We start from the raw sequence: 21,828 nt of genomic DNA, 5'->3' as shown, positions 1-21,828 counted from the left end.
ACCGTACATTGGGAGATGTCTCATGTGAAGCCAACTACTGAAATCAAATGAATAATTCAGCAAGCAGATCAATTGCATCATCTCACTTGCCATGTTATTGCTATTTTTATGTAATTGCAAAGTGAAAAATAAATTGATGTCATAAATAAACAACTGTCATTTTATGTGATGTAGACCCTAGCATCTTAGACATATTCTATTTGGGGGTACTACTCTGATGCATTTTATACAATTAAAAATGTAGCCTTATTAAATTATGGAGAGAAATATCTCTACATGGTATTTCAATGTCAATGTTGAAAGAAAAACAATGTAGTAGATGAATCATCACACTTCTTCTTCTGGAGTATGTTCTTCATTTCTGGTCTTGTTCTAGAAGACATTTACTCAAGAGAAAGCTCTTAATGCCCATGAGATAGTGTGATAGTACACTGGACTCAATGCAACCAAAACAAAACAGTTTAATTCCTTTCATGTTGGCTTTAAAGTAGGTAGAGAAAACGGACTTCATCCAAAGTCCTACTTTGCTTCCCCATGAATCCTTCCTTGATTAAGTAAAAGATAATGACAATTACCTTGTCCTTTTTATTTTATGCTTTTATAAGAAACATAAATACCACCTAGGTAAATCTTATATCATCTCCATAAATAGTCATATCATGTCAGAATTAATATTGTAACTAGTACTTTCAAACTGCTACTGAAAGTCATGAATTTCACAATTAGTGGCCTTTCCATTTTTCAGGTTTTTAAAATCAGTCTTGCCTTCCTTGATCAGAAAGGATCAAGGATTATTTCTTGCAAGTATTAATCAAACATATTTTCTGGGTGAGACTAAAAAAGTGTCTGAACTTTAAAATTACTATTAAAAACTAGAAACTCACTTTTATTTACTTACTGTTGATTGAAGGATAAGCTCTAACTTGAAGTTTAGTCTTAAAAAATATGTTTTCTGGGCCGGCGCCGTGGCTCAATAGGCTAATCCTCCGCCTGCGGTGCTGGCACACCGGGTTCTAGTCCCAGTCGGGGCACCAGAATCTGTCCCGGTTGCCCCTCTTCCAGGCCAGCTCTCTGCTGTGGCCCGGGAGTGCAGTGGAGGATAGCCCAAGTCCTTGGGCCCTGCACCCCATGGGAGACCAGGAGAAGCACCTGGCTCCTGGCTTCGGATCAGCGCGGTGCGCTGGCTGCAGGACACCAGCTGCGGCAGCAATTGGAGGGTGAACCAATGGCAAAGGAAGACCTTTCTCTCTGTCTCTCTCTCTCACTGTCCACTCTGCCTGTCAAAAAAAAATTTAAAAATATGTTTTCTGTGAAATTTATGAACTTTCTATCTTAGTAGTAACTGTGTTGGACTTTAACAACATAGGTTTGTCTTTAAAGATCTTATATCTGAAATTCTTTCAACTGCATTCATTTGAACATCAATTAGATTTCCATCAAAATTTGGTTGTTTTAGAATAGAAACTCTTTCAGGATCAACCAACTAGGCTATCTATATAATATATCTTGTCTAATATACTAGGTAGTATTAGTAGTAATAATAACAAAACAACCACAGCATGATTTAGAGAGCACAGGTTTTTCTTTGTTTTGTCATACTTCTCTTTATTTCATTATTTTATGAAGAATTATTTATTTTTTGGAAGTCAGAGAAAGAGAGAGAGAGAATCTTCCATCCACTGTTTGACTCTCTAGACTCCCCAGATGGCCACAATGGCCAGGGCTGGGCCAGGCTGAAGCCAGGAGCAAGGAGCTTCATCCAGGTCTCCTGCATGAGTGGCAGGGGCCCAGACACTTGGGCCATCTTCTGCTGCTTTTCCTGGGCAATGAGCAGAAAGCTGAATCAGAAGTGGAGCAGCCAGTACATGAGCTGCCCCACTATGGGATGCTGGCATTGCAGCCAGGGGCTTTACCCACTATGCCATGACACTGGTCTGTCTCTTTCATTTTAGAATTGAAAATATAATGGGGTTTATAAAGCCAAATATAATTTAAAATGAACTCTTCCATACTTCTTTTCCAACTCAGGTTGGAAAATGGAAAGAACCCAAGTAGGAAAGAATGAGAGGTTTTGAACTTCGTGGGGGAAAAGTGTAGGGAGTCTGGATGCTTCTCTTGTTTCTCAGCTGGGCTGGGCTGGGCTAGGCTGGGCTGTCATTATTAATGTGTAGATGTTCTTAACTATGTCCTACAAAAAGTCAAAAATGTGCAGCCAAATGTCATTTCATGGGAAAAAAAAACAAATTCCATTTGTGAGATTTCTGGAGAAGAATGAAGCCAGGCTGGGTGGAATTGACAAAGCGCACTGATGAAAAAAATTTTTCTACATGTGGTGCCATATGCCTGCCATTCTGATGTCTAAAGATGACATATACATGACTTTGAAGCATGTATATGTATCAGATCCTATCTTGTAGAAGCTGGCATTGGTTTTATCAACACTAACCTGTAGGATGTTTGTAGCCTAGAGTGAGGTGTGTGGATAGCTGGATCCAATGCTAGAGAATTCACTAGAGCAGATGGAACACTACACACGTTCTGCACAACATCCCTCACTCAGCCTATAGTATGAATGTTTCTCCACCTTGAGGGAAAACGCAAGACCTTTATAAGAGTAGGTGGCATCCTGAACCTGTCTCCTCTCTCAGATCTGCTTTACTAAGTCACTTGAGTGTTTCATTGAGCATCCTTCAGTGCAAGGATCCAAAAAAACTGTTTGAAGTGATCAGTCTTAACAACAACCAAATGGAAGACATATCCATTGTATATTAGTACCTAACTGTGTATACTTGTTGAATGAATGACATCGTCTTGCACATGTAAGTGAATCTTTTTCATTAAGTTACAACTCTGTGGCAACAGGCATTCTATCTGGCGATTTGGTGAGATTATTTCTGTAAACTAGTTGTAGGCTTTAGTCCAGTGGCTGAAGCTTAGATAACATTAATTTAATACTTGTTGAATAAAATTTAAAAGTATAAATCATCATGTCGTTAACATTTGTATCTTATGCATGTGAGGATCCACATGCCCAGGGGTCTGAGACATGGTGTTGTATCCAGCCCTTGGTTTGGGTTCTTAAACTACATCAGATCATGGGAAATTTGCATCTTTGGACTACTCCCTTCTGATCTAAGTACGATTCATTACTTTTAACAAACTATTTTGAATTCTTGCAGTGAGTGATGCTGAGAGAAATAGCCAAACAAAACTTATCACTTTATTTATTCTAGAGATTTTCTTGAGGATACAGATAATAGCCTACTTACAAGGACTTGGAAATTTTTCTGTCTTTGAGCTGGGAAATGTTGGCTATTCCTGAGCAACTGATGGCTTCTCCATCATATAAGCAACATGAATTTGTAACTGAGTGAAAATTCTTTGTGCTTTGTCCACTTAGGAAGTCAAAGCCGACTTTGGAGGTGAACTTAGTGATCATATACTTATGTGTGTTTTTATCTCTGGCATCATTTTATAAGTCTAGCCCTCTTTTCTCATCATTGTGCTTTTTTACATAGTTTATGCTTTTTAAATTTTATTTAAGTTACATAGTTTTATGTATTTCATATATACAGTTTTAGGAACATAGTAACACTTTTTCCCCTTACCCTTTCTCCCTTCCATGCTCCAACCCTTCCTCCTCCTCCCTCTCATATCCCCACTCTTAATTTTTATGAAGATCTATTTTCAGTTTATTTAAAGATCAGTAGTTAACCCTACACTAAGTGTAAGAGTTCAACAAATAATATGAAGAAAAAAAAAAAAAAAGCTGTTCCTCAGGAGACAAGGGCTGTAAACAATCACTGAATCTCGAGATGTCTATTTCACTCCAATACATTACATTTCAGGCACTCTATTACTTACCTCAGATGAGGAAAACGTATGATATATCTTTTTGGGACTAGCTTATTTCACTAAGTAGAATGGCTTCCAGTTGAATCCATCTGTTGCAGAAGCCAGGATTTCATGTTTTTTTTTAACAGCTGAGTAATATTCCATAATGTATACATACCATAATTTCTTTGTCCAGTTAACAGTTGAAGGACATGATTCACTCTTACTGTATGTTAGCATGCTATGACATACTGTCTATACTTGCATTATTTGTAAATAAGAATCTATTAAAAAAAAAAAAACTCCAATAGAGGCAAAGGTTGTGAGAGTGATTAAGAGTTTAAGAAACCCTGAGTTCCAGTGCCAACTCTACTATTTGCCATCGGTGTCACCTTAAGTGAGTATTTCACCTCAGTTTCTTTATTCATAACATAGCATAGGATGCTAATACTACAAGGATTTGTTGCCAGGATAAAAGGAGATGATGTGTATGAGGCACTTAGCCCAGAGCCCAGCACACACAAAGTATATTATTTTTTTTTATTTTTTATTTTTTTGACAGGCAGAGTTAGAGAGAGAGACAGAGAGAAAGGTCTTCCTTCCGTTGGTTCACCCCCTAAATGGCCTCTATGGCTGTCGCGCTGCACCAATCCAAAGCCAGGAGCCAGGTGCTTCCTCCTGGTCTCCCATGCGGGTGCAGGGTCCCAGCACCTGGGCCATCCTCCACTGCAGTCCCGGGCTACAGCAGAGAGCTGGACTGGAAGAGGAGCAACTGGGTCAGAACCCGGCACCCCAACTGGGACTAGAACCCCGGGTACCCGTGCCACAGGTGGAGGATTAGCCAAGTGAGCCACGACACCAGCCTACACATTATTTTTGTATTCTCTTGTTCCACTCCTTGTCTCTTCCTCTCTTACCTACCACATACACAGTGTTCTGTTACAAAGCTTCTCTACTCAGCACTATTGGCATGTTGGGCCACATCTTTCTTTGTCCTGTGCAGCAGAGGGTTTTTGGCAGCATCCCTTACCTCTACTCACTAGACACCAGTAGCTCCCCCTCAGTTGTGAAAAGAAACAAACAAAAAAAATGTCAACAGGCATTGCCAAATGTCCCATTGAGGGCAAGATGGTTTGTGGTTTGGAACCACTGCTTTAGAAGTCTGCCGCTGATGCAGACCCTTCTTCCCAGTAATTCTCTGTCAGGTCAGTTTCCCAGATCAGTTGACATACCACTGGTTTTGTTTGTTTTTTAAATCCAAACCTAGTGGTCCCTTAGGATCCTGTTCTCCTCCCATCGTGCGGAGAACACTTATTGAATATCAGTAATGGCCTTTGCCCTTAAGGAGGTGTTGTCCAGGGAGGGAGTTTGACTGTGTCTACAAACCACCATGTACAGCTCAGTGAGAGCTAAAAGCTGGAGATAAGTAAACTCCCCTACTCTGTACTGTGTTATCAAAATGATAATTCAAGACACATGCTTTGACACCAGATTTTTTTTAGAGGGCAGTTACATTGCAATTTGTATGAAATATTATAAATGCATAAAAATAAGTAGGTAAAAATTTAATGAATCACTCTTTTGAGAAGAGTAAAATTAGTGCCTAGAAAAACTGAAACATGCAGTGACTATCAGAGGCAGTGATTAATTTTTCTAGAAATAGATAATCTGATTCATAGTAAGACAGTGATAATTGATAAAAGGTTAGGGTGATGTCCCTTTCAGACACCATTTGCGTCTTAATGCAGGACTGTCATGTGCTTATTGTACGTGTGAGTCATATGGGAATGATGTTTGTAAAAATGGAACCTGAATACTTTCTGTAAACTAACAAAGGGAAAGCTGTCAGGGCAGGAAATTTCCCTTTCTTTCTTTAATAAAGAAAAAAGAAAACCATACACATATTTAAATACAAACAACCCAGTCCTGAGTCCCTCATCATCTTGGGGACCTGCACCAGGAAATGGGAAACACTAGAGCAAAAAGAGCTTGGTATAAAATCAAATAAGATTTGGAGATAATGTCTTACAGCTAATGGTGGTGATGAACATGATACAAATTAATGATAGATGGAAAATATCTTGGCAATATTCCTTGTAATTTTTACTGAAAAGTAAGTAAAAAAAGCGTGACTTTGTCCAGACTTCCCTCTCTCTACTTTCCTCTTTGCATTGCTGGCTACTCACCTTCGCACAGATGAAACCACCCATAAGTGTACAATCATTTTGATGAGTACGGAACCATTGTGGAGTTCATTGTTTTTACCAAGGTTGGTGCTGTTGATCTCTCAGAGTTTCCTTATAAAATTTCCTCCTGATGACTACTATGCTTTGTGAAAGGTTTGTTTCTAAATACAGCTGCCTCCACGCACAATGGCCATTGGTAGGTTTTGAAGACAGAGGGAAAACAAGAGAGAAGGCAAACTTTGCTTTTTGAGAAAGGCCTGGCATAGAGGTTCTTAAGTCAGTCTACTTGGTTAACTTACAGAAGAACACCCATACCAGTACACAAATGTATTTGACTTTGAGTCTTAAGAGCTGAATAATCAAATTCAGGGACCAGGTGAGAAGGCACTAATAGAAACCAGAAATTCATTTTCATTGTGTTTTCTAAAGCTCAACTTTGTACAGTCTCGTGAAAAGCGCAGAGATACTTCCCCTGTGTGTATAATAGGGTCATTTTAAGGACACATTTGTTGGACTTGGCTCTCTTGGCGTCAGTTCAGGACAGCTAACAAAAGTCAGTTGTCTCTTACCTTCTGAACACCACCTCCCCCCTCCAACACACAAATCACCAGCAAATTCCACTTGCTGAGTGTCCTCCTATTAGCATAATGGTGTGTTTTAATTTCGAGAAAAAGCATGTGTTTCCTATAAGAAAGTTGTTTTAGGTCTTTAAATGTCTCTGTCAAACACTTTCTTTTTGTTTGGAGAAATAATTACAGATCAGTACTGTTGAAACGAAAACATCAGAGAAATTGCCTGTCCCAATGTTTCTAATTTGGTGGACGTCTGCTCAGTGAATGACAAAAGTTTAGCTTGGCCATGCCAAGAAAAACATATCCAGTTTGACCATTGCAAATGCTGACTTGGTTATAAGGGATGACAGTCGCTTTACTTTGGTTGATTTCCTCATACTCCAGGGAAAGCATTCTCCTTCTACAAGGGCACATCTCTTTTTGCAGCTTCAATAATGGCAGACACCAGGTGAAAATGTGATGGTTTTCTTTTAATAGCATTTCCCTGCTGTTTTAAAGAAGACATTTATGTTCTTCCATGGATACTCAGGACCACTACCTTGATATCTCCCCTGTATAAATATTTCACCTTAGACTTTTCCCAGTCCTTGGTTTTTGCCATAACCAAGATGATAACTGCAGTAAGATAGTTGTGCACAGCAAATAAGCAAAGACATGGAAGGACAGACACTGAAATGTGATCATCTGGGAACGAGATTATAGAAAATTACTATTTACTTATCTGCACTGGCTACATTTCTTAATCTGGAGTAGTTATTGTATCATAGGGGAAAGAAATCATTTGTTTAAAAAAGTAAGTCATTCTGTCTAGGAAAGGAAAACAATGTAAATATGAAAAGAAATACTCAAATTCCAGGGAATAGGTAAGTGCTAAACAAAAGTATTGACTAAATTGTAAGGACATAGAAAATGGGGAGCAAATGCCCACAAGTCATCAGAGGGGTAGGGTTCAGCTGGCACGAGCTCTTATGTCAAGGGTGACAGTATTCAGGCAGCACCTACCCTCTGCTGGCAAGCACTCCATTAGAATATCTCAGACAATAACCCCATAATGGGAGTGATATTTCTCTATTTAAGTTTTCTTTAAATTTTTATTTATTTTGCTTTATTTAAAAGACAGAGGGACATGCAGGCAGAGTGAAAGAGATATCTCTCATCAGCTGGTTCACTCCCTACCTATATGCTTGCAATGATTGGGCCTGGGCGAGGCCAAGCCAAGAACCTGGAACTCAAGTCAAATATAACCATGTGGGTGATAGGAACCCAATTACTTGAGCCTTCATCACTGCCTACTAGGGTCTTAAGTAGCAGGAATCCAGTAGGGAGAGAGGAGATAGAATTTGAACTCTGGTATTCCAGTATGGGATGCAGGGTCCCCAGCAGCATCTTAGACCACAGTGTCAAACACCCATCCCCTCCATTTGTTTAGGCAAGAACTTTTTGGTACAGAGAAAAGTAACTTACTCTAGATCCCACCACTAGAAAATTTCACAGCCAATATTAGTAGAACCCTCTAATGCTAAATTCTGTGTTTTCTCCACTTTACCTTATCCCTTAGAAAGACAGGCAAGACTCAGAGAGGTTACTTTCTTTGTTCTAAATCAGCTGTGTGTTTGTGTTTGGGCATAAAGTGAAGGGGTATAGAATGGAGGAGGGTGGTGGTGACAAAAATGGAACCACTCAAGCACACAGCATTTCCTCTACCTAATAGCCTTTTTGCCTGATATTAAGTTACGGGTCAGGAAAAATGGAAAAGTTCTTTCTCTGTGAAATTCAGCATAGGAAATCATTATGCAGAGGCTCTGCTGCCTGTTTCAGAATAAAATGTAACATGACACTTTGGATTTAACTTCTAGAAGTACACAGTCAAACTTTTTGCAGCCTTTCTTTGGATGATATATATTATCTTTTAAATTGTCTACACTTGAATACCTGATTGGGGATGTTCTGCTCCCAAATGGCGTGAAGCTTATATTCCAAGGCTTAGTAAAAGTGTTCTGGACCTGTTTATCAGATGCCTTGCTGGTGGTACAAACTAATGGATTTTTAGGATTTGTAATGAGTTTACACAGGTGGTAAATCTAAATCCATCAAAAATAAGTTCTCTACTTCTCTGATGAAATGGATAAAGAGAATATGAAAGGTATGCAAAATGTATTTGATCTTATGTATTATTCAGCTGTGGAAGCAAATTAAAATTCTGAGTATTCATCTAAATGAATATGTCAATAGCATTTGGCACATATTAGACCAGTTCAGACATTAAAGATCAATGTATGTTTAAGAATAATCTTTGAGTTTTATTACTTTTTAAGGAAAGTCCTCATATATGTGTCTACCAAAAGTAGACCAGAATGACACCATTTGTATCTTTTGTTTACTAAATTGCAATGTCAGGATAATAAATGCTGTGGTTGGCTTATGTGTGTGTTTCATTTCTCTTAGGGAATTCTGTACTTCAAGGGCTTTCCTCTTCAACATTGCAGATAAAACACTACATCACACTCTTTAGTGAAAGAGACACTTTCTCCCTCAAGATGCCTGTTCAGCTGTTCCACAGCTGAAGAGCTGGGAAGACTTAAATTACATTCTTTTTCCTGCCATTAAAAAGGAATGGGGGAGGGGAGAACAAGAAACTTGCATCTGGTTCAATTTCTTTGCCAAATTCTTCATTTAATTGTTTTGTAATTTGAAGAAAACCACAAATGACAAGATGAAATTGCTAGGAATATAAATACAGAATTTAATTGTTCATGTCAGGATTTTAATTCCCAAGCCATGGTAATCTGAGTCACAGCTTTCTGACCAACAAACAAAAAAAGCATTAGAGGTTGCTGCTGAGTTTGCTGAGCCTCCGTGGTCCTACTCTCCTCCCTGAACCCCACCAACTCCATGGTCACAAAACAGTCTTCAATCAGAAACAGAGGAAGAGGAAAGCTGACTTTTCTTACCTCAGTGGATTTTGTTCCAACAGCTGGGATGCACACAAGTTCCCGCAACAAAAACCGTAACCCCAAACCCAGGAACGAATCTAAACTATCACCTGCCTGCTAAACACTGAATAGGTTTAGAGCATCCTTAATAGCACTGAGATTATCCTAAAGATGTCTTTGTTTTGAGTCAATTTAGCCTAGTTGGAGTTATTCTAGTTTTTAAGTTAAAAAGTGTTGTTACTCTCAGCCAGCAAGCTGAGTTTGTTACTCTTGTTCCACTGTCTGAAATAGCATTACAGCTTCAGATATGCTCAATTAGTAATTATGGCATGAGTTGGTTTCATGAGCAAATGCATAATAGAATGAGTACCAGTATTTTGTAAAGTAACTGAATAGATAAGATCCTCAATCCTTTACGCTGTGTTTCTTTTCAAGTCTGTGAAGTCTCCAAATTCTAGCTTCCTGGATCCATCATGGATTTCGTTCACCTGAATGTCTCTTTAGTAGAGTTCCCCCATGCACCTCCCATACATATTCCTTTTGTTTTCTTTTCATCAAAATTTACCACATCTTTATGCCAATCCCTTCAATTTCCAATTACTTTTGACTATATTAAAATCTAACAAACTAGTTGTGGCTAAAATGTTATTGACTTAGAATAGCTGAAGATGCCATCCAACCCAAATAGTTTTCTTATGCCAGTCTTATTAACAACAGGTCATTAATGGTTATAATTCATTACTTAATAAAATATAGACAAGTCTTAAAATTTATGTACATACTTTTTGCCCCAAGTAGACTACATTCACAATTTTTCCTCTTGCTGATAATGGAAAATTTGGGCAAATCTTGGTTATTTATCTAAGGTGGTATATAGTAGCTCCCAGTATCTCCCAATATTTTTACATTGAATTCCAATTACCTATTCAGAATTTTTATTTTGTTATGATAGAAATAAAAATGAAAGTTATTTTATTCCTAAATAAGAAAATAGCTATTTTGACATCTGTCATGTTTTTGTTTATTTTTATTTTTATTGATTTATTTGGTCTGAAATTTTAAAATTATAAAATACTGTAGAAAAATACTGTGGGCAATGAATTTTGTAGTTCTGGGTTTAATGCTAAAGTCCAGCATTATGGGGCAGCAGGTTAAGTTGCTGCTTGTGATGCCAGCATCCTACTTTGGAGCACCAGTTCAAGTCCTAGCTACTCTGCTTCCAATCCAACTTCCTGTTAATGTACCTGGGAAGCAGTGGTAATTGGGCCTTTGCCATCCATATGTGAGATCCCAATGAAGTTCCTGTCTCCTAGGTTCAACCTGACCCAATATCAGCTATTTTATCTATTTTAAGAGTGAGTCAGCAGGTGAAATTCCCCCCCACCGCCCCATCACTATGCATTTCAAATAAATAAAATAAAACTTTAAAATGTTTATGTACATTAAAAGAATAGTTTTTTGTATTCTTTAGTTGTATCATGGTAATTTTCAGATTTTTCTATACTGTTTCACCACACGGATTTTATATAATACTAGTTTAGTAGCGGAGTTAGATCAAAGATTGCAAGGTTCTATGAGTGGCTATGTACTTGCTTCTCAATTAATCCAATGTGTCATTATATTGAGAATCATCACAATAAGAAATGTTGCTAATACCTACCCCATGCAGGCTTTTCATACTAGCCCTATTAAGAACCCCTTCCCTGAGAATTCTTCAGATAGAGAAAGCCAATTGATATATATTTGAGGGTACACTTTTCTGATAGATTAATATCATCTTGAGTTATTTTTCCGACCACAAGGCATCTACTTTCATATGATTCTGTGAACTACTTACTACTATCTTCTACGAGCATAGGACCCAGAAATCATTTTTGTAACCAATGACACCAGTCATAGTAGATTGAGTCAAGGCTAGACATGACACAGCAAAGTCATGCAGATTCTCTTTCCCAGAAATCTGTAACCAATACCAAAATTGAATAGAATCATATTATCTGGTGAAATGAGGCTATGTGTTAGATGTCAACACGTAGTCTCAGAGGGTAGTTAAATTTTACCATGTGTTCCACAGATGCATCTAAATGAGGAATTGAATAGGGCCACAGAGATGGAGTTAGAGAAAGGAAGAAATGGGGGCCCGTGTTGTGGCACAGAAGGTTAAGCTGCTGCTTATGATGCTGGCCTTCCATATCGAGACATGATCTGCTCTCCTTCTCATCCAGCTTCTTGCTAGTGTGCCTGGGAAAGCAGCAGAAGATTGCCCAAGTACTTGGACCCCTGCCACCCATGTGGGAGGCCAGATGGAATTCCTGGCTCCTGGCTTTGGCCTAGTCTAGACCTGGTTGTTGTGGCTATTTGTGGAATGAAAAAGGGAATTGAAGATCTCTCTTGCCCCCCACCCCGACCCCGTCTCTCTCTCTGTCTCTGTCTCTCTGTCTCTCTCTCTCTCTGTGTGTCTCTGTCTCTCTGTCTCTCTCTCTCTCTGTGTGTCTCTGTCTCTTATATATGTGTGTGCACTCCACTTTCAAATAAAAGACCAACTTTTTTTAAAAAAAAGAACTGAAGAGAGTTCATTTCAACTTTATTAAAAAAATGATATATTTATTTGAAAGGCAGAGTTACAAAGAGAGAGGGGGAGAGAGAGAGAGAGATCCCCAGATGGCCTCAATAGCCAGAGTGAGGCCAGGAGACCAAACACTTGTGCTGCTTTCTCAAGTACCTTAGCAGTAAGTTGGATTGGAAGTGAAGCAGCCAGGGCTTGAACCAGAGCCCATATGGAATGCCAGCATTGCAGGTGGCAGCTTAACCTGCCACAACACAATGCTGGCCCCTCAGCTTCCTACTTCTGACTGCATCCTGAGGGTCAGTTTCTGTTCTTGATAAGATAGATCTACATTCTCATAATAAATTCCCTTTTTTTGTTTTAAAAATAACCAAGAATTAGTTTTTATTACTTGTTACCACAATGTCTTAGTGAATTCCGGTGGTTTGAAAGGTTTGAAACCTTCTCTTTGAAGTATTGGTCTGGTACCCCTTTCTAGGTTCCTCCAGGCCCAGGGATTCAAGTTATTCCTTCTGGAGGTTCCCATAGCCTAGTTCAGGGATGTTTCTTCATCCCGTGCTGCCAGCTGTCATGAGGGAGGTACAAGGTGGGGTTAAGATGCAGCTTTCTCCCTCCATCCTAGTCTCTTAGGAAACCATCTCAACTCTTTAGAGCTTCCCAGCTTTCTTGAGGGAGGATCCAAGAGCGATGCTTGGTGTTCTCACGCTTCTCAATAACAAGTTTATATTGAGCAAATTATATATAATTTTTAACTAGGATGTTGGTTGGTGGGAATCTCTTGACAGGCATCTTCTGATGACTCTCAGTGCCAGCTGCCAATTATCAAAGCTTTGTTTTGAATAGATTTGGTTACACTATGTGTAGAAGCCAACTTTCCTTTATTATATTTCATATTTTATAGTTTGACTTTCTATTTGCTTCAATATTAAATTTGGAGAAATTGCACCCTTGGCTTCAGAAATAAAACAGTGTAACCTACTTATCCCCCTAATCCTTGACTGCTATTTTCACTGTGATAACTTCATTTTCTTCACTGTTTTGGTAGATTGGAAACCATTGGTCCTGCATTTTTAAAACCTATCTTGAAACCCTATATTCATACTCTCATTAGCAAACATGTTGAATTTCAGTGTGCAACAAATCTGCCTGAAGGTCTTGTTAAAATTGTTAGGTCCCACCCTAGAGTTTCTGATTCCGTATTTCTGGGTTGGTGTCTGATGAGCTATATTTCTAATATATTTCATAGTGATACTGTTGTTTCTATCAGAAGATTGTACTTTGAGAATCTCTGTTTAGAACATCAAAGGAAGAATTCCTCTTTGCTCTTCCCAAGTGTTAGTCAAATCGCCAACTTCTTATCTTCCTCAGCCACTAAAATGGTACCACCATATAAAACTCACCCGGTGAAGTTTCATTGAAAATCCTTGGAGAGTACCATGGTGCAACTCAATGACATAAAAGTCATTGTTTTTGTCTATTTGGTTATTAAAACCAGAACCAAATGATTCATTCTCAGCAATACTTCCTATTGCAGCATTTGATATCCTTAGAAATTAAAATTCATGAAAAATATATTAGAGTAATTATCAAAATAAGGATCTTAGCACAAAGATATGTTTGTGGCTATCAAAATAAAACCAACATTTTTGTTTATTATAGCCACTGCAAGGCTAATATGAGACTTCTAGCACTGACCTTTATGTGCAATTCAACATTTTCATGAATGAATAAAAGAATGAGATTGCCTCATTCCTTTGTAATCATAACCTCTACTCTACCACCAATGGCTCTACTCCCAACCTGTGTGTACTGATGGTCCTCTTCCCCACTTAATGCTGTATAATTGTTCAAACCTGGTAAATGCCACTCTTAGGATCATTGATTACTATCCTCACTCTGTCTTTTATGACCTTGTCTAAATATGATCAGAGTCGGCAAACTCGGAAGGCTTCCATAGCCTTGGCAACTCATGACGACAGCCTAGGGTGCTTACTGGCACCATAAACTAGAGTGTCAATTTGTTGGGTCAACAACAGGAGCCACTGTGCACTTGCTCCTCATGTGGGATCTCTGTCCTTAATGTGCTGTACATTTTGATTTAATGCTATAACTAGTACTCAAACAGTATGTTTCACTTTGTGTTTCTATGTGGGTGCAAACTGTTGAAATCTTTATACTAAATTGATCTTCTGTATATAAAGAGAATTGAAAATGAATCTTGATGCAAATGGAAGGGGAGAGGGAGCGGGAGAGGGGAGGGTTGCGGGTGGGAGGGAAGTTATGGGAGGGGGAAGCCATTGTAATCCATAAGCTGTACACTGGAAATTTATATTCATTAAATAAAAGTTTAAAAAAAAAGAATGAGATTGCTCCTAGTTTATAAGGAGTTTCACTAACCTTCAGACTATTATATTTATTATTGTTACTAATCTACCATTGGTCTGTGACTATTCAAATATTCTATTTCCCAGTTGTCTTACATAAATGGGAGGTATATTCAGGTCAAAAAATGACTAACTTTTGGGAATATGTTATGAGTATGAGCATCATGAAGTAATGGAAGAAAAGAGGCTGAGATCTACCTTATAAGACTGCCTTATAAGAGCACTCTCACCTTATTCCCCTTGAATTTCATCAACTCTTAGTTGGAAATCATAACTTGTTTTGAGTGATCATCATGTCCCAAACATGCACATGGCAAAGATACCGGTAAGTATAAAAATAAAACTGAAGAATCAGTATTGTCACAGAAGTAGATGGAATCCCAAGTACTACAGTCTAGAGCCATTGCCTTGACAGAGAGGTGATATACCCGGACACACATGAGGCAAAGCATCAGGTATGGGAGATGAAAGTCACGCCAAGAGGAGAAAAGCCAACATTCTAATCAGCCTGAATGACACTAATGAGCCATGTGAGGGGGCAGCGTTCTGATGCAGTGAACTAAGCTGCCGTGTGTAATGCTAGCATCTCATATCAGAGCACCAGTTCAAGTCCTGGCTACTCCACTTGTGATATAGCTCTCTGCTAAGGTACCTGGGAAGACAACAGAGGATCGCTGTGGTGTTTGAGCCCTTGCCACCCATGTGGGAGATGCGGATGGAGCTCCGGGCTCCTGGCTTTGACCTGGACCAACCCAGACTGTTGCAGCTCTTTGGGGGAGTGAACCAGCAGATGGAAGATCTTTTTCTTTTTCTCTCTCCCTCCATCACACTGACTTTCAAATAAAAAAGCAAATATCTTTTAAAAATACATAGTCACATGAGACCAATTTCAAGGTCCACAGTCCGGTTCCCAAGGGTGCAAGAGAGGCTTCAACAAGACTTCAATCCTTCATTCATTTATTCCCCCAACAAAGAGCTATTATTGAAACTGTGTTAGATGTCAGGCACTGGGCTGAATACTTGAGAACATGAGGTGAATTAGCCAGACTTGCTTCTGACTACCCAGAGCGGATACAATTCCAAGGTGGACATAGTAAGAAGGATTAATCATCCAGTAGGAGATTTAATTCAATTTCTGCTGCTATTTTTGAGAAATATAGAAGTTTGCACAGTTAAGAGAGGCTTCCGGTATGACACAAAACTGTTTAAGTTGAGGCTTAAAGGAATGCGAAGGAATTGATGAGATTTAGGGGAGAGGGCTAGAGCCAAAGGGGAAATGATGGGAGAGTATTCCAGGTAGAGGAAAGAGCAGATATAAAGGGTCCCAAGGAGAAAGGAACACAAAATGCTGGGGCTGAATTGCAGTTCCTACTTCCTGTTTCAGCCAGGGATCCTTGTGCAGGATACAATGTCTCTACCTACACAATAATCTGGCCACTCTGTACGATGGAAATTTTGCTTTTCTCATTTTGTGTGACTTCCTAGTCATATTGCATACCAATTGTCCTTGACCTTCTTTAAATACTTCCTTCCTCAGATGTCTATGCCCCATTCATCCTTTTTCTTCCACTAACCCACCCTGACCTCCCTCTTCATCTGGGCCTCCGTGTGATGATATGTCTCAAGGTTCAGTCTTCAGTCTTCCTCTTCTTTTCATTCATATTCTCCCTTGGTGATCTTTCCTGAACCAAATCTTTAAATCTCAATATGGTCATGATGTCTTTATTATCATCCCAAGCCCTGACTTCCTCTCTGAGCCCCACATTTTTGAGTCCTAGTGTTTATATGACATCTGTACTCATGTATCAAATATACATCTCATACATGTTGTGAATTAAAAAGAACTAATCCCCCCCATATCAGTCTATGTCTTTTCCTATGTCCCCCATCTCAGGGAATGGCACATAACCCATGTATTTGGTTGCATTAAAAACCTAGGAGTCATCCTTCATTCCTCTAGTTTTCTGACCCTATGGTCACTTGATTAGCAAGAACAAAAACTCAGCTCTACATATAAGCTATATCTCAATTCAGTTGGCTGTTGTGCAACAGTGGATATCCACATCCAATGTCAAATAACTGATTTGAGTCCTGACTACTCTGTGCTGTTGATTCAACTTCCTGCTCATGTATTTGGGAAGGCAGTAAATTATGGCCCTTGTGCTAGAATCTCTGGCACCCATGTGGAAAACCAGGATTGAGTTCTGGGCTCCTGGCTTTGGCTCCAGCACCAGCTGTTGCAGGCATCTGGGAAAAGAACCAGCAGACTAAAAGATTTGGGGATCAACCAGCAGATAGATGATATTTCTCTCTCCCTCTCCCTCTCCCTCTCCCTCTCTCTTCCCCCCTCTCTCCCTCCCTCCCTCTTTGTCTCTCTCTCTCTCAAATAAATAAATAATAAATAATTCTTTAAAAAAGGAAACATAGTCCAAGATTTTACCACTTCTCATTTTGTTTTTCTCATTTTAAGAGAAGCCATGCTACCATCACCTTATACCTGGATGGAATAGTAACCATCTCACTGGTCTCCTTGCTTCTACCATACTCTCTAAAATCTGTATTTTATGAGGAATCTTGGAGATTCTTTTTCTTACATAGAATTCTATTAATGTATTCCTATTTCAGTCAAAGTACAATTTTTACCTTTGTCTACAAGACCATTTTTGGTTTGTCCCCTAACTACACATCCACAGTAAACTCATGTAGTTATTCATATCTCAGGGCCTTTGCACCTGCTTACATCTCAAGAAACACAGTTCCCCTAGATGTGTTTATCCCAAGCCCTGACTTCCTGTCTGAACCCCACATTTTTTTTTATCCTGGTTCATCTCCCTACTCAGGCCTCTACTCAAACAGGAGAGTTTTTTCTGGTCTTCTCTAATATCCTTTCTCTCTCCACAATCAAGAGATATTCCATGACTTGCTCTCATTCTATTTACAGGTTTGTAATAATCTGAAATTCTTATTTATATAATTGTTTATCTGTTTCTGTGCTTATCCTCCTTCAGAATATAAGATTCATAAAGGCAGACTTGGTCTACCTAGAAAGTCTAGCACTTATAAAATGACCTAGAACATAATAGGTGATCAATAAATAACTATGTATGAGGGAGAGATTGAAGTTTTGCAACATGAAATTTATAATCCCGGCACAATACATTATTTCAAAGAAAAATGGCCAAATAGATATATGTTCCAAATATGGTGCATAACATGGAGGGCAGGTACTTTCTCAGCCAAGGACCACGTTTATGTTACATACTTAAGCAAGAGTTGAATGTATTACATTTGTCTGATGCTTATAATTTATGCCTTATTGGAAGAGAGCATGTAGCAAAATGTAGTTCTTTAGGTCAAATGATCTAGATTTTAATCCAATCTATAACAATATTTGCTATGTCAAGTTAGATATTTTTATGAGTTTTCAAGACACAACAGAAAAATACCACCTGACTTGCAGTTCTATAATAAAGAGTATCCACACATACAAAAAGATATAAATGAGGCCTAGCATATATTAGCTATTCAGCCCTGCTAAGCATGACAACAGTACTGATACTGAGTTTGTCACTGACTAAAACTATGAGAGTAGTACACTTATCTTAGTCATTTATTCCTTTTGCCCTTCTAGTTGCTCCTCTTGATTTCTAGTTGCAATTTTATTACCCTCTCTTTCACCAAAATTCTATTCTAGACTGTTTCTTCCATGTCCTTTATGGCTCTACTCCAATCTATCTCTGTATTGTCATTCTCTCTTCTTGGAGGTATACACACACCCGTTTGTTTATTCAGTTTAGGCATTGTCAGTTTATTGAGTGCTTACTTTAGGCCACATTTGAGACCTTAGCAACAACAGTAAGCCACTTGATTTTTCCATATTGGGATAGTTAGTTAAATTCTTATGTAAATAAGGATCAAGAATGGCATATTTCAAGCGTAGAAGCCAATGCAAAACATAGCACATACTTATGGCAAATCCTTAATACATATTCATAACTTGAAAGATGTCCTGGTATAGTGGAAATGGTAAGACTTGGAGCCATGTAAATAGGATTCAAATCTGACCACTAACATTGATTACTGATGTGATGTGAAGTATGTCCTCTGTACTTTACATCTCTTGACGCACCCTAACCATCCACTGACACCTTTTTTATGCTCTAAGATTTAGCTGTAAGAAGCCACCTCTGACCCATCTTGCTCCAGTTAGTGCCTTTTCCTTGGATTCTAGAACCTGAGTTACCTCTGACTTAGCACTTCTCACATCTGGGATTGCTTGTTTATTTTCACACCCTAGTTTTAAGCTCCTTGAGGAAAATGAAAATCATATTTGTACTTTTGGCTGCAGTCACTAACTTAGCACACACAGTGGCCAGTGAATATCAAACTAGTCCCAGTGAAATTTGGTCATCCTTCTTTCACACTGCACTTTTCAGTTTGCATGCTCCACTAATCTTATGTGTTAGTTGTTTAGGAAGCACTGCTGAGGCACTATTTGAATGTTTGACCTTCCAATCTAAAGTATCAGCTCTCCAAGGACAAGACTCCCATCTTCTCCTTGTTTATCCCTCCTGCTGACTGGTGCTCTGTTTTGGTCTGTGTAAATGTTTCCTGTCCATATTGTTGACTAAGTGTTGAGCAAGTAACTCTCCAAATGTTAAATCCTTTTAGGAGGTCAGCGAAATCCCTATTTTGCCATTTTCTTTGTTCTTCAGGGACAAAAGAATCCCCCTAGAATTTTTTCTCTGCTGTTCACTTGCCATCATCCCCAAATGACCTCCTTGAAGGCACAGCCTCTGTAGGTAAAAGGTATTTGTTCATCTTTATGAATGTCAGTCTCTTGACATTCATGGTAAATAGACAAGTTCTCAGTCTCTTGACATTCATAACAAATAGACAAATCCCTCAGTAAATGACAATGGTCCCCAGCATCACATTAAAAGCTCATGGGGATAAACACTCAAGGGTAGTCATGGTTCAGGCTCAAGTTTCAAAGGCTTTGTAATGTGCTTACCTACCAAAAAATGTGTATCTTCACCTGTTACAGCCTCAACAGCAGCATTTTTAGAGTCCTCATCTATATTTAAACTTGCTCTTGCTTAGTCAGGAACAGGGATGTTGCCTGCTAGCATTTCCAAACAGCAAGATAGAGATGGCAGCTTCCAGTACAATAAACACAGCTCATGGAGGCTGCTGCTTTGGTATTCACTACCGTGTAGGTTTGCCAGAGGATGCTTGCTTCTTATGACATCAGAGTTGCCATTTCAGTGACTTTCTCTCCAGTCTTGAAAAAAGTCTAGGGGCTTAAGCCTCCCAGTGAGTCATTTTAGCAACAGCCTATCCATTATTCATGATTGAATTAATAAGTATTTATGGGGTATTTACTATGTAGCATCTGCTACTACTTGAGAAGTAGATTGATAGAATGATTGAGAGTCCACTTGCTGAAATCAAAATATATGGTTCAAGATCCAAATACCTTACATATACACTGTGAAGCTTTGGGGAACTTATTCCATCTCTCTATGCCTCAATTTCTCTATTAGTAAACCTTCGTGAGTTGTTGTAAAAATCAAGAGTCAACACCTGAGATCCTCAGAACTGGTTGATAGTGACTGATTTTAGTATTAAGTCTCTGGTTTTGAACACGCCCATGGTGATACAATGATAAGCAAATTTGTTAAAGCTCTTAAGAGAGATTGATGAAATAGTTACAGTATGTTATACAATAGTGACAAAGTACAGTGAACACTATGGGGAATTTAAAAATTTGATTTCATAGGAATAGAGTACAATAGTGATCACTGGAGGCTGGGAAGGGTAAACTGTAATTAAAACAATTATTTTGAAAAAAATTATTTGAAAGGGTTATAGAGAGAGAAAAGAAGAGTGAGAGAGAGAGAAAAAGAGAGGTAAAGAGAGGTAGAGAGAGAGAGAGAGAGACAGAGAGAGAGAGAGAGAGATCTTCCATCCTCTGGTTCACTCTTCAATTGACCGCAATAGCCATGGTTAGGCTAGGTGGAAGCCAGGAGCCAGGAACTTCATCTAGGTTTCCCGCATGGATGGAGGGTCCCAAGCACTTGGGCCATTTTCCATTGCTTTCCCAGGTGCATTAGCAAGGAGCTGGATCAGAAATCACACAACCGGGACTTGAACCAGCACTCCTATGGAATGCCTGTAGAGACTTAATTGGCTAGACCACTTTGCTAGCCCCTAAAATTATTCTTAAGACTTGTTTTTTCTACAGATATTTAAGCTTTCTGAACTGGAAATTTTACTTTTCTTAACATATTACCAAAACACCCCAATGCTAGAGACAGGGAAATAAAGACAGGTTGGTATATGGGTATCTAAATACAATTGGATAGAAGGAGCACATTTTAATATTCTGCAACACAACAGAGGACTCAAGTTCACAACCAATTTATTGTAGTTTTATAGAGAGCTAGAAGAGAGAAGTTCAAAGCTTCTCAATACAAAGAAAAGGTATATGTTTAAGAAGGCAAATGCTAATCATCCCAATTTTACCATTACACATTATATACATGATACATGCAGCAAGTCGTCCATTGTACCATGTAAATAGTGCAGTTATTATGCACCATTTAAAATAATTTTTTAGGAGTAGATTTTTAGTGGAGCAGTGAAGTTGCTGCTTGTGATTCCACATCCCATATCATAGTCTCTTGGTTTTAGTCCCAACTCCATTTCCAAGTCATCTGTCTGCTATACCGCCTGGGAGATAGCAGGTGATGATTCAAGTACTTGAGTCTCTTCTACCCACATGATAGACCTGAATTGAGTTGCAGACTCTTGACTTTGTCTAGGCGCAGTCCCAACTATTGCAGGCAGTTGAATAGTAAACCAGCAGGTGAAAAATCTCTGTGTGTCTCTCTTTCAAATAAATAAATTTTTAAAATTTTAAAATATTTGAAAAAATCTAAAATATTTGAAAAATATCATACACACACACACAAACACACACACACACTATATAGGATAGATGAGTGAGGGATAATCACAAAAGAACCCATCCACACACACACTATATAGGATAGTTGAGTGAGGGATAATCACAAAAGAACCCGTCCAAGGCTTCCAAGAATGGGCATCAGATTTGACTCCTACGTTATCTGTTAGCATTATCTATGTGGCATGAGAAAGGAACATCCTGGACAGGACAATCATATACCAAGATCAAATGAATGGATGGAAGTAGGGAGTGGTAAGTTAGGAAAGAATAGAGATCAAGACCTATAAGTGGTCTTTTTAACTTACGTTGAAGATTTTAGTCTATTCATTTGACAATGCTAATTCACTGAAGTAGTTTAAATGAGTGGGAACCTGATTTCT

The sequence above is a fragment of the Lepus europaeus genome, chromosome 4 (assembly GCF_033115175.1).
Source record: "Lepus europaeus isolate LE1 chromosome 4, mLepTim1.pri, whole genome shotgun sequence".
In the NCBI taxonomy this organism is placed as follows: Eukaryota; Metazoa; Chordata; class Mammalia; order Lagomorpha; family Leporidae; genus Lepus; species Lepus europaeus.
Note: the sequence above shows the minus strand (reverse complement) of the source record.